Genomic DNA, 12,392 nt, shown 5'->3' on the forward strand with positions numbered 1-12,392 from the left:
ATTCTGAAATGAAATACATGAAATTAAAAATTTTCCAGTAGCCATGTTTTAAAAGCAAAAAAAAAAAAAAGGTGAGATTCATTTTAGTAATACATTGTATTTAACCCAATATATTTAAAATATTATCATTTTGACATGTAATTAATATAAAGAAATTATTAATGAGATGTTTAAAATTCTTTCTTTTGCACCAAGTCTTCAAAATCCACTGTCCACTGTGTATTTTACATGTATGGCTCATCCCATTCAGACTAGTCACATATCAAGGGCTCAATAACCACATGTGGCCAGTGGCTACAGTGTTGGATGGCACAGTTTGGAAACCTAAAATCTATGACTCACTTTTCTGAAATTCTGGGATGCTGTGCCTCTGAGATTCTAGAATTCTGCAGCGTACTCATGTTCTATAATGCTACAACTATGATTCCACCAGATTAAAATGTTGCCCCAAGTCTGCGTATGGATAAGGCTTCTCCCCACATGTCTTTTGTGTGGAAAGAAATCTAGGCCCCTTCAAAGCCCCTGGGTCAGGAGAGAGGGGAGCAAGGAACCCTCCCCTCAGCTGCCCCCACCATCTGGCCCAGCCGGTGGAAGAGGGGGTGGGCGTGCCCATGTCCAGGGCGCTGGCCTCTCCACGTGGAGCTGCCTCTCCCACCATCCATCTGGCTCGTCATTTCTCCATCCATGCACACAAGCCTGGCAGTGGGACTCTTGCCTCTGAGTCCTCCTGGGGAGGGGGCGTGATCCGGCCCCCCAGCCTTGGTCTCTGTCCACTCTGGAGAGCATCTCAGGGGGCTGCTGGAGCAGATGGAGCTGGGGAGTGTGGTTCAAATCCCAGATGAAAGCCCCTGAGGATGGAACTGGTCTCAATCTGCTCGAGCCTAGGGCCCAGAGACCCAGCCATTGCACCTCAGAAGGCTCACTGTGAGGTCCTGTGATATAGCCAGAACAATGCAGATAGGGAAAGTGAGACCCAAAAGCAGAAGGGATTTCCACCCCCAGGCATAAGTCGAGTGTTGTGATCTGCCAGAAGGATGCCTCCTGCTTAGCCATGGGCCTCCTCTTCCTACTCTCAAACTCCCCGTTCCATCTCTGCCTGTGGGGAAACCTAGAATGGCAGGGTGTTAGCGAGGCTGCTGGAAGGCCCCACAGGGGTTGTATCCAGGCGGGTGACTTCTTGGCTTCGGGATGCTTGTGCAAGGCCCAGAGTGTCCTGCTTCCTACCAGGCTCTTCCCAGGCTCCCCTGCAGCAGGCCCATAGGCCCTACAAAGGGTCCGGAGAATGGGCACTGGGGCACAGGCAGGAGTCTGGGTGAGGCAGAAGCTGGAGCTGGGTGGGGAGGGTCTCAGTTGATATCAATCAGCTTCTGCATCTGCTGGTATCCAGTTCTGTCCTCTATTTCAAAGTCCTTTCACAGCTACAGTCCCATTTATCCTCATGAGAGCCCAAGAGGAAACGGGGCAGGGAGGATGTGCCATCAGCCCATCAACTCCCAGCACGAAGGCCATGCAGAGGGCCTGGTGCTAGAGCTTTGTTACTGTCCCACTTTTCACAGGTGGGGAAACTGAGGCCCAGAGAGGGGCTATAACCTGTCTCGGACTATAGAGCCAGAGGGAGGCTGGGTCTAGGCCCCTGGGGAATCATTGGCTCAGCACCCATTCAGGGAGTACACCCACCCCACCCCCGTCCCCCCATCCTGCTCCACTCCCAGGCACCCAGATGTTCTGCAGCTGAGGAGACAAAGACCAGGAGTCACCCGTAGCCATATTTTCCAGGCTGGGCTGCTTCCAGGCTGGGTTTCCCCTCAGAGGAAAGCCCCAAGGTTGTTCTGCGTGGTCAGGAGAACCAGAGAGGAAGTGACAAAAATCCTGCTACAAAGGGCCGCAGAAAACAGTCCGACCTTCGGCCTCTAGGGATCTGGCTCTGCCAACGTGGAGGCGCGGAGGTGGGGGGTAGTGGGGTGCCGCAGGAAGGTAGCCCTGGAGTCCTGATTTGGAAACGCATCAGCTTTGGAGTGATGTGGGCCTGGGTTGAGTCCCAGCACTGCTACTTAGTTAGTAGCTCTGTGATCTTGTGTCTGTGACTTCAGCTGGGCTCTCTCCGTGGTGAACTGGCTGATACCCATCTCCAGGGCAGTGGGCATCCGAGTGTACATAAACTAAGCCCATACTTAGTTCTTGCTCAAATGCCCTTCCAAGAACTGATCAGTTTTGGGGGCCCCCATCTGCCATACTTCGCTGTCATAAAAATGCTCCATAAATATTTTTTGAATAAGCAAATGAATGAATGATTTTTGCCAGCCAAGAATACAGCAAAATATAGGGGAAGGCTTTGAACTAGTCTCTCCGGAGATCTGACAGATTCTGTCACAGCTCACAGGGTAGCCTCATTTTTTAAAGCCCTTAATAATAACTAATCTTTCTGAAGCACTCACTATGTGTCACGCTTTGTTAAGAACCTTAAGAGCACCTAGTTCTACCAGCAACACTCTGAGAAGGTGTGACTATTATCCCCATGTTTCAGATGAGGAAACTGAGGCACAGAGAGGCTAAGTAACCCCGTGGTCACATTGCTGGTTTGCCGTAGCACCTAGACGTGGACCCAGCCTTCCTGCCCCCAGACCCCATGGTCTTCACTTGTGGATGGCCGAGGACCCCTTTAGCTCTCCCTTCCAGGCTCCTCTGGCTAGGACTCCCGTCACGGAGGGCGCTCCCCTTCCCGGGCTAGTGCTGGTGCTGTTCAGGGCTTCCCATGGGTTTTGGAGGCTCCCGCAAATCAGCCTTTGGGGGTGTATGTGGGGGATGAAGTGGGAGCTCTACCCACTCCAAGACTGTCACACCGGCCCTTTGTCAGAGATTAATTCTCACAGCTTTCTGGCTACTTCCTGCCCAGAGGGAGGCAGGAAGTAAGGCCACCTGGTACTTGGGCTCCAGCTCCTTTGTTTTCCTTTAGCTTATCCTCCCCCTCCCCTGCCCCAGCTGTGGACCTTCCTCTTCCTTGCCCAACCTCAGACCTTGACCCTGAGGTTCACTCCCAGGCAGACTTTCCAGTGTGAGGACAACAACTCAGGGCTGGGAATCCAGGGACTGGGTTCTATGTGCTGCCAAGAATGGGGGGGAGGGGGGCTATTTTCTCTCCGTGGAGGGGGCATATTTGGAGAAAACCTGCCCCAAGATGGGGGAGGTGGGGGTCGGGAATGTGCCAACAACTCATATGGGCACATCAGTTCTCAAAGAAGCTCCACAGTGAATGTGTGGGATCACCCTGTCCAACCTGGTTAGAGATGAGTAGGTTTATTATCACCCCAATTTAACAGAAGAGGAAGCTGCAGCCCAGGGGGATTTAAGTGACTTGTTCATGATTATGCAGACATTTAGGGGCAGGAGCAAATGTTTACCCAAGTCTCCAGAGATTGTATGATTATAATAACTATTATTATTATTGCAAATATTTACCAAGCTCTGACTCTGCCAAGAACTTTCCTCTCATTACCTCATTGAATCCTCTCAGAAATTCTAAGTAGTGATCCCCATTTTACAGATGAGGAAACTGAGGACCAGAGAAGCAAATCACATGCCCAAAGTCCAGTTATTTGCATCCACTAGTCACGGTGTGAAGGAGACTTGAACTCAAATCTGTCTGGCTCCAAAGTCTCAGGTCTTACAGGAAAGACAGGGCCACCTCCACCTGGGGTAGAGGAGTCACCTTATTTCCCAAAACAGGGCCTGGAGCAAGCCTGGACTCACCATCCCCTGTTTAGGGTGCTGTTTTGGGCCTGGTGCACATAGCCCCTGGGAGCCCCTCCGGCAACGGGCCCTGGAAAATGTAGCAGGTACTGCAAGACTCTGGGACATGTTGGGGCCATGTCTGTGTGTGAGCAGCATACCTGGTCTAGGCCTACGTGACCCTGTGACACCCTCACAGATGAGCTCGCACATGTGTGCACACAAATGCCTTCCTTCCTTCATTTACCAAATGCCAGTGCAACAGTCTTCATACCTTCATATTTCTTTTTTTTTAAATTGGGGGGGGGGGGTACGTGGGCCTCTCACTGTTGTGGCCAGGCTCCGGACGCGCAGGCTCAGCGGCCATGGCTCACGGGCCCAGCCGCTCCGCGGCATGTGGGATCTTCCCGGACCGGGGCACGAACCCGTATCCCCTGCATCGGAAGGCGGACTGTCAACCACTGTGCCACCAGGGAAGCCCATACCTTCATATTTCTACACACAGACATTCCCGTTTTTTTTTTTTAGACATTTACTTCTTTTGCTTACCTCTCCAAGTAGGGACAGCTACATAATTGATGGGGCCCAGTACAAAATGGAAATGCAGAACCCCTTGCTCAAAAATTAAGAATTCAAAGACAGGGACAGCAGAGCATTCAATGATGCATGAGGCCCGGGTGAGTGCACAGGGGTCCTGCCCCTGGGCCTGCATACCCCAGCTCACCTTGGCCTCTCCCTCTGGACCTCCCCTCCTGCCACCCCATCCTCCTTTCACATCCTCACAAGGTCCATGATCTTCTCCACCTCAGGGCTTTTGCAAAGGCTATTCTCCCTGCCCTGAACACTTTTCTCAATCATTCTCTCATGAGGTCCTTCTCATTATTCAGCTCTCAGCCCAAACACCACCTCCTTAGGGATGCCTCCCTGGTCCTCCAGCCTCAAGCGGCCACCCACTTAGCTCTTCATCATATCTGCTGTTTATCCCTTCCTAGTGGGCATCAATCTGTGACCTCAAGTGTACTTGCCAGTTTACTGTTTATTATCCATCTTCCCCGGTAGAATGTCAGCTCCCTAGCGCAGGGCCGCATCTGTCCTAGTCAGCACTGAATCCCAGGGCCCCAAGCCAGTGCTTGGCACATAGTAGATGTTCAATAACTATTTATAAAACAGTGAATGAATGAATGAATGAATGGACACAGACACCCTTCCACCCCCCCCTCCCGACAGTATTGCCCCACACCCTCCCTGTGCACCTCAGATAAACACAGGGGTTATCCCTGAATGTCCTGGTGCTCCAGACATCCCAACACAGAAAGCTGATGAGACCCAGACGGGCAGGTGGATCCTGAGGCCTTGAAATGACGACAGACGGAAGAGGCAAGGCCTGCAGAAAAAGAAAAGAAGATAGAGGGAGGGAGGAGAGGGGAAGAAGGAGGAAAAGTGGAAAGAGAAAGGAAACGGAGCCCGAGGAAGGACAGAAGAGGTAGACAAAGACAGGGGAGAACGCGTTGGGCTTGGCGATAATCCCGTTTCTCCTCTTTATTAGTGAAACTAATAATTACTATTAATACCTGGCCCCTCCCTGGTCCCTTTATCCAGGCTGGTGGGGAAGTTTTGAAGATGAAAGTCTGGGGGCACCTCTCAGATGCAGGTTTCAGGGCTTCACAGCCACTAATTAAACTTGGCAGCCCCTTCTAATTACCACCCCACACCCCCTCCCACAGGATGCTCTGTCACCTGACTCAATGTCGTTCCAGGTGGGAACGCTACCTGGGCCTTGAGGGAGGCTCAGTAGCTGCAGTTGGGGAGTGCAGGGTGAGGATGTCGGCAGAGACAGTCATGGGGGAGGTGCTAGAAAGAGGAACCTCACACCAGGTGGCACTGAAACCCAGGAGCCCTGCTCCCAGCTGAAATTACAGCCCCATCCCAGAGGCTGCCCTCCCCCAAGTCCCACCCCAGGGTCTGTGTCTCTGGGCCCTGCCAGATGGCAGTGGGGGAAGTGCTACTGGGAAGGAAGATCTCACCAGGCAAAGAGGCAGAGTCGGCATGTCCAGCTCCTCCATGCAGCCCCAGGGCCACCTGGAGTCCTGGTCGCTCGTATCTTCAGGGGCCATTTCATTGCACCTCCCTCAAAGAGGCCCCCACTGCTCTCTAGCAGTCATGAGGGACATCAGCCTGGCTCCCCCGCACACCTGCAGCGATGGGACCCTCACTACCTCCTGTTATTGAGCTGCCTGGACTTTGGGCTCAGTGAGCTCATCCAATCCCTTGATATTAAATACAATCTAAAGACTCCTGAATTTACATCAGCACCTTTCGACCTTTCCAATGAGCCCCAACTGCCTGCCCCATCTTTCTACTAGGATGTCACATTGGTGGCTTCAAAAATAACAGGGCCTGAGCTTGGTTCCCTCCCTCCACCCACGTCACGACCTCCCCAGGCTCTCCCACCTTGGGAAATGGCCCCACTGTCCACCCATTGCTCAAGCTTGGTACCCGGAATCATCCTCACCCCTGCATCCAATCCATCTGAAAATCCTACCGATTCTACTTCCAAAGTCACTCTCAAATCTCGATATCATCCTTCACCTTCACAGCTGCCATCGTGCTCCATGCTCCGAGCCATCAACATCTATCACCTGCGTGATCATCTTCACCTGAATCTCTAAACAAAGCCAGAGTGGACTTTGAAATACGCAAATCACAACATGCCGCGCCCTGCTTAAAGCTCCTCTCCCTTCTCACAGTATGTAGATTATAACACACACTCCTCATTTGCCAGGCTCCCGGCCTCCTGGATGATCTCACTTCTTTTCCCTCTCCTCAGACCAGCCTCCCACCTCCATGGGGTCCATCAGCTCTTTTCCACTTTGGCAGCTTTTGCACTAGCTTTCACCTCTGCCTGAACGCCGTTTCTTCTGCCAGCCTCATGTCTGCACCTTCTCACACTCAAAGGCCTGTCCCTGCCCCTCTAAGTGTGAGCCCACCCCGTAACCTTCTCGGGTCCACCTGTTTCCACAGCACTTATCATAATCTGTAATGTTGTCGGCTGGCTTACTTGTATGATGTCTGTCTGTCTCCCCCACTAGACTGTGCCTTCATATCTATGCTACTCATTGCTTTGTCACTCACCAAGGCCTAGCACAGTGCCTGGCACATAGTAGTGCTCAACAAATATGCTAAATGGATAAATGCCCAGGATTCGTAACCTGGTACCACCGGCTCATTGGGTCCTGTTCTTCCATTTGGGGTGACTCAGAACAGGTCCTTCACAAGTAGGTCCTGCCATGTGGCAAAGAGCACAGGGGCCCAGATCTGTCCTAGGAGGCCTGGTGGCAATCTCTGTCCACTTACTCCACTCTGCACCAGCCGAGTGACCTTGGGCTCATCCTCAACCTTCTTCTGCCCCGCTTCCCACTCTGGAAAATGAGAATAATAATCTGAACTCCTGGGGGTGTGATGAGGCACTGAGGGAGAATGTACACCAAGGCCCTATCACAACCACGTCCCAGGTGGACGTCCTGAAAGAAGTGAAGATTTACACACACACACTCACTCACTTACACTTACATTCCCTAACCAACCTTGGGGCTCAGAAACTACAAAACGAACTCCCCGGCACTCCTCACCCCAGTGTGCCAGCCCCAGCCAAGGCCTGTCCTTCCCCCAGGAGCGTGGTGATCAGGCGCCATCTAGCGGGCACCTAAGCGAGAGCCGGCATTCCAGCCCTCCCTTCCACTCCTCAGGGTGGGTGAGGCAGCTCCCTGGGACCCTGCCCTGACCGTCCTCACCAGGCAGAACCAGGCTTAAGGACAGAGGCGCTGCCCATCAAGGCCCTCAGCCTCTCCCCAACTGCATTAAGTCCTAACCCTGAACCGCTGAAGGCCCACCTCCCCAGTCTTCGAGCTCACCTCCCACCATTCTTTCCCCTCCAGCCATACAGAACCTTCCCACAAAAGATTCTGAATAATCCAAGTTTTCCTCTTATCTCAGCCTGGGAGTTTTCCCCACCCTCTTCTCCATGTCCTGGCTAACCCCTACTACCACTTTGCACCTCTACTTGAATGGCACCTGCCTAGAGGTCCCTGACCAAGCTAGATCTGCCCTCGGTTGCCCCGTGGGCCTCCTCACCCCCTGTTGCTAAACTAGATCCACACACTGTGTTTCTTGCCCTCTTTCCTCCTTAGACAAAGACATTGATAGCAGACCCTGTAACACTCCCCTCTGCATGCTAAGTGCTGAGAGAGTCTGGGGCCCATAAGCTCAGACTGCGGGTGAGTTCTGTAAAAATTCAAAGCAGGGGAATCCCTTGGTGGTCCAGTGGTTAGGACTCTGGGCTGTCACTGCCGAAGGCCTGGGTTCAATCCCTAATTGGGGAACTAAAATCCCACAAGCCCTGAGGCGTGGCAAAAAAAAAAAAAAATCTGAAGCAGGCAGGTCACAGCCTGTGGAAGATGGAAACTGAGGGGTTTCAGGAAGGATTCAGGGTGCTGCTCCAGGCTGGGCCCCATCTTCAAGCCCCAGAACCCATTAAGCTGCCATTAGTCTCTGACCTCTGGCTGTGTTTCTCTGGTGAGCTAACTCACCCTCTCTGGGCCACAGCTTCTTCTCCCCACTCTCCCCTTGCTCCCTCATGCAGAACTTCCTTCCAAGGGATGAAGCCCATGGGCAAATTAAAATATGAGTTGTTGCTAAGAATGGGAAGTATGGGGCCTTCCAGGTTGTCCTTGAGGGTGCAGGAAAGGGTCTGGATTTCTCAAGGCCAATTCTCTGTTCTCCATTCATCCACTCAACAAATACGTAAAAAATGCCTGGATCTGAGATTAAAAGTATTGGGGCTCTGGAGTCAGATTGTCTGGGCTCCGATCCTGGCACCACTGCTGATGGCTGTTGGCTGCTTGTTTCCTTAGCTGTAAAATGAGGGGGATAAAAATTTCTGTCTTACAGGGTTATTGAGAGGATTCAACGAGAGGATATATGCAACTCACTTAGTATGGGCTCTGGGCTGTCGTAAGGGTTCAATGTGAGGCCTATTGCTGCTACCATTATTCATGGAGCAACTTCGGTGTCGGGTCACTGATCACACACTGCATCTCTCCTAAACGCCACACCTAGAGCATCCCTTGTCTCCTGCACTCCAGTCCCTATGGGTCCTGGGCTGCTCCTCCCCAGTTCCCGTCGGACTCCTCCTCAACGCCTTAAGGCCTTCTGCTGCCCTCAGGAATTCCAGAACACCTGCAGTGGAACCTCCTCTCTCCCAATCTTTTCTCTGAATGCTTCCGTCTTGCCCTAGGAAACCCGCTCTCCCCTGAGGACGCTGTGTTCCCCCGCAGGCCTCCCAGTGGCTTCTCCTTTCTCTTCCATAGCCCATGGACAGGAGAAAAAATGGAGAGAACGGAGGGAGAAACCACAGGCATGTTGTCCTCCTTGCCCCTCACTGTCCCTTTCAGGCTGTCTGTGTTCCCACCTCCCTAAAGAATGCCCGTTTTGAATCTTGTCTCCACCCTGCAGCACCCATGCCTTCACCTGGGCACAGATGTCTACCAGCCTCTGGGGCACAGCCTCCTGTCTTTGAGGGCTTGCCCCTGGCCTCAGTGTCACTCTCAATCAGTTTGTTCCTGTTGTAGATCTTGGTCATTCCCGTATTCACAGAGATGCTGCTGCCATCACCTTGGTCTCGTCCCTTGACCTGTTCCTAATGATCTTGTTCCCCTCCCCCCCGCCTCCTGCCCATGTCAGCCACTCACTGCCATGGTCTGAAACTCCTCCCCAAACCATTATCTCAATCTCACGCCACCTGTCCCTGATCGCCAGCTCAAAGTATCAGCTGGTACCTGGACTTCAGCCGTCCCTTACCCCAATGGGACCTCAAATCCATTGTTCCCACTACCTTTCTGCTCCCCCTCACCCCCTTGATGCTCTCACTACCCCAATTACCCCAGCTTCAGTGCCTGCTCAGTGGCGATAATCATTCCTGTACATTCAGCCTCCAATCCCCTGTTCTTCTCTCAAGTTGTCTTCTCTTGGCAAAAACCACAACCCTGGTTAAATCCAGCCCTCTGCCTACTCCATGCCTGCATCCATGCAGCAGAACATGGCTGGAGAAAACGTCCAGTGGACACTTAATGCTGCCCTGGAATTACCCCCTAGTCCCCTAGCTCTTGGTGAGGTTTCAAACCTTCTCTCCACCTTCAATCTTCAATATCCACCCACCCCCAGCCTCACAGCTGTTCGCTTCCTACTTTCCTGACAAGAATGTTCTCAAGCTCCCACTCCCAAGTGTGCTTACCCTCCAGCATCTCCCTACTCCCCGTTTGCACAGATGTGCTATCCACACTCCTATCTAAAGCTGCTACCTCCATCTGTGCACTAGAGTGGGTCACCTCTTGCTCAAGAACACGGAACCATCATCAACTTTTTTCACTCTCTACTAGACCATTCCCATTGGTATACAAATATCTGTTACTGATACAATCTTAAAACAGAAAACAGAAAAGAGCCTCCTGATCCTGCTTCCTCATTCTTCTGCCCTTTTGCACACCTTCGCAGCAAAACTCAAGTGCTGACTATTACCTCCCTTTCTCTCTTGAATCTGCTCCATTCAAGCTTTTGCACTCCCCTCCCCCGAACCCTGCCACACACACCTTGACCTCTTGCCAAGGTCCCCAGTGGCCTCCAAGCTGCTACATAAGTAGTCATTCTCAGCCCTCATCTTACTTTATCTCTCAGCATGCGGACACAGCTACCTGCTCCCTTCTCCTTGATTCCCTTTCTTCACCTGGCTTCCTGGATACCCCCTCTCTTGGATTTCCTCCCATCTCACTGCTCCCCGCTGCTTTCTCCTTGGCTATCTCCTTCTTGTCCCCACGCTTTAAAGCTCTGTCCTTGTACCTCTTCTCTATCTGCACTCAGCCCCTGGGTGGTCACAAGCAGTCTCACACCATCTAGATGCTGAAGACTCCCAAATTTACACCTCCAGCCAAGACCCTCTCCTCAATTCCAAACTCATCTACCCCCAAAACCTCGTTGACATCTCCACTTAGATATATAATAGACATCTCAAACTCAGGCCTAAGACTGCTAAGACTGAACACCTAAGCTCCGCCCCCCCTTCCCCAAATTTACTCCACCCTTGGCCTCCCCACCCCAGCTCATGGTGACTCTGGAGTTAATTTTTTTTTTAAATGTATATTGAAACTTATGTCTTCATTGGGCACTTACTCAGTGCCAAGCTCTGAGATACAATAATAATGGCACAAAGCTAAGACTTGAAAATAGGAATTACCTAAACAAAGGCAAAACGAATGGTCTGGGTGGGGAACATGTATACACAAAGGTCCTGGGGTGAGAAGGCACTTGGAATTGAAGGAATTAAAAACAGCTGGGGCGTTGTATGTGAGGGAGGAGGGATGGAAGATCAGGCTGGAGGAATGGCAGGAGCCACTTTCTGCGGGCTCTTACTTCGCAGTTGCCTTGACTGCTTTTCCCATCCCATCCAACCCCATGTGCTATCAATACTGTGAGTACAGGAGACGTATCTACCACCACCCCTCATAGGTGATTCATTCATTCAGTAAATACTTACTGATCACCTAGTAGGTATCTAGCACTGTTCTAGATACTTGGGATACATCGATGACCAGAACAGATAATGATCACTACCAACGTGGAGTTTATATTCTGGCAGAAAAGGCAGATGTAGTACCTAAGTAAATGTCCTATTATGTTAGAAGATGACCAGTGCTATGAAAGAAGAAGTCAAGCAAGGTAAAGGGTATCGGGGTCTGAGGAAAGGGGTGGGGCAGGGTAGCCTTGTTGAGGAGAGATTTGAGCAGAGGCATGAAGGAGGAAAGGGAGCAAGCCTTTCCATTATTAGCAATAATCTAAGGGAAGATTATTACTGGAAGAGGGAACAGCACGTGCAAAGGCCCAAAGGTGAAAACACCACTGACATATTGTAGGAAGAGCAAGGAGGCTGGTATGACTGGAGTAGAGTTAGTGAGGGGAGACGGGTGGGTGACAAGGGGATGTAATGATGAGAGAAGATGGGTGATGGGGGCAGATTATATAGGCCTTTAGGTCATTGTAAGGATTTTGGCTTTCGCTTTGACTGAAGCCATTTTGAGGGTTTTGAGCAGAGGACTGACAGAATCTGACTCATGTTTTAATAGGATCAGTATGGATGCTCTGTGGAGGATAGTCTCTCAATGGTGGTGGCATGAGGGACTAAAGTAGAAGCAGGGGTCACAGTTAAGAGGTGAAAGATAATTGGTACCTGAGACCAAGGTGGCATTAGTTGGGAGAGAAGGAAGTGCTCAAAATTTGGTTATATTTTGAAAGTAGATCCAACAGGATTTCCTGGTAGATTAAACACGGGACATGAGAGAAAGGGCTGTCAAAGAAGACTCCTCTAGTCCAAAGCAGGAACTTACTCCACACTGCTCCAGACTCAGCTAACAAACTTCCTTTACTGGGGAACTCAGTGTTCGAGAATAAAAAAGTTTTTTCTTTCAAAGAATATAAACAGATAACTCACAAGAGAGATGCAAATGTGCAAAACAATCCATAAAGAGGTATCTGACCTTATTAATTATGGAATAAATACAATACAGCAAGGAGATAGATTTAGTTTCTCAGTTTAGCAGAAGTGAAAATTGATATCAACT

This window comes from Kogia breviceps, chromosome 4 (assembly GCF_026419965.1).
Source record: "Kogia breviceps isolate mKogBre1 chromosome 4, mKogBre1 haplotype 1, whole genome shotgun sequence".
NCBI lineage: Eukaryota > Metazoa > Chordata > Mammalia > Artiodactyla > Physeteridae > Kogia > Kogia breviceps.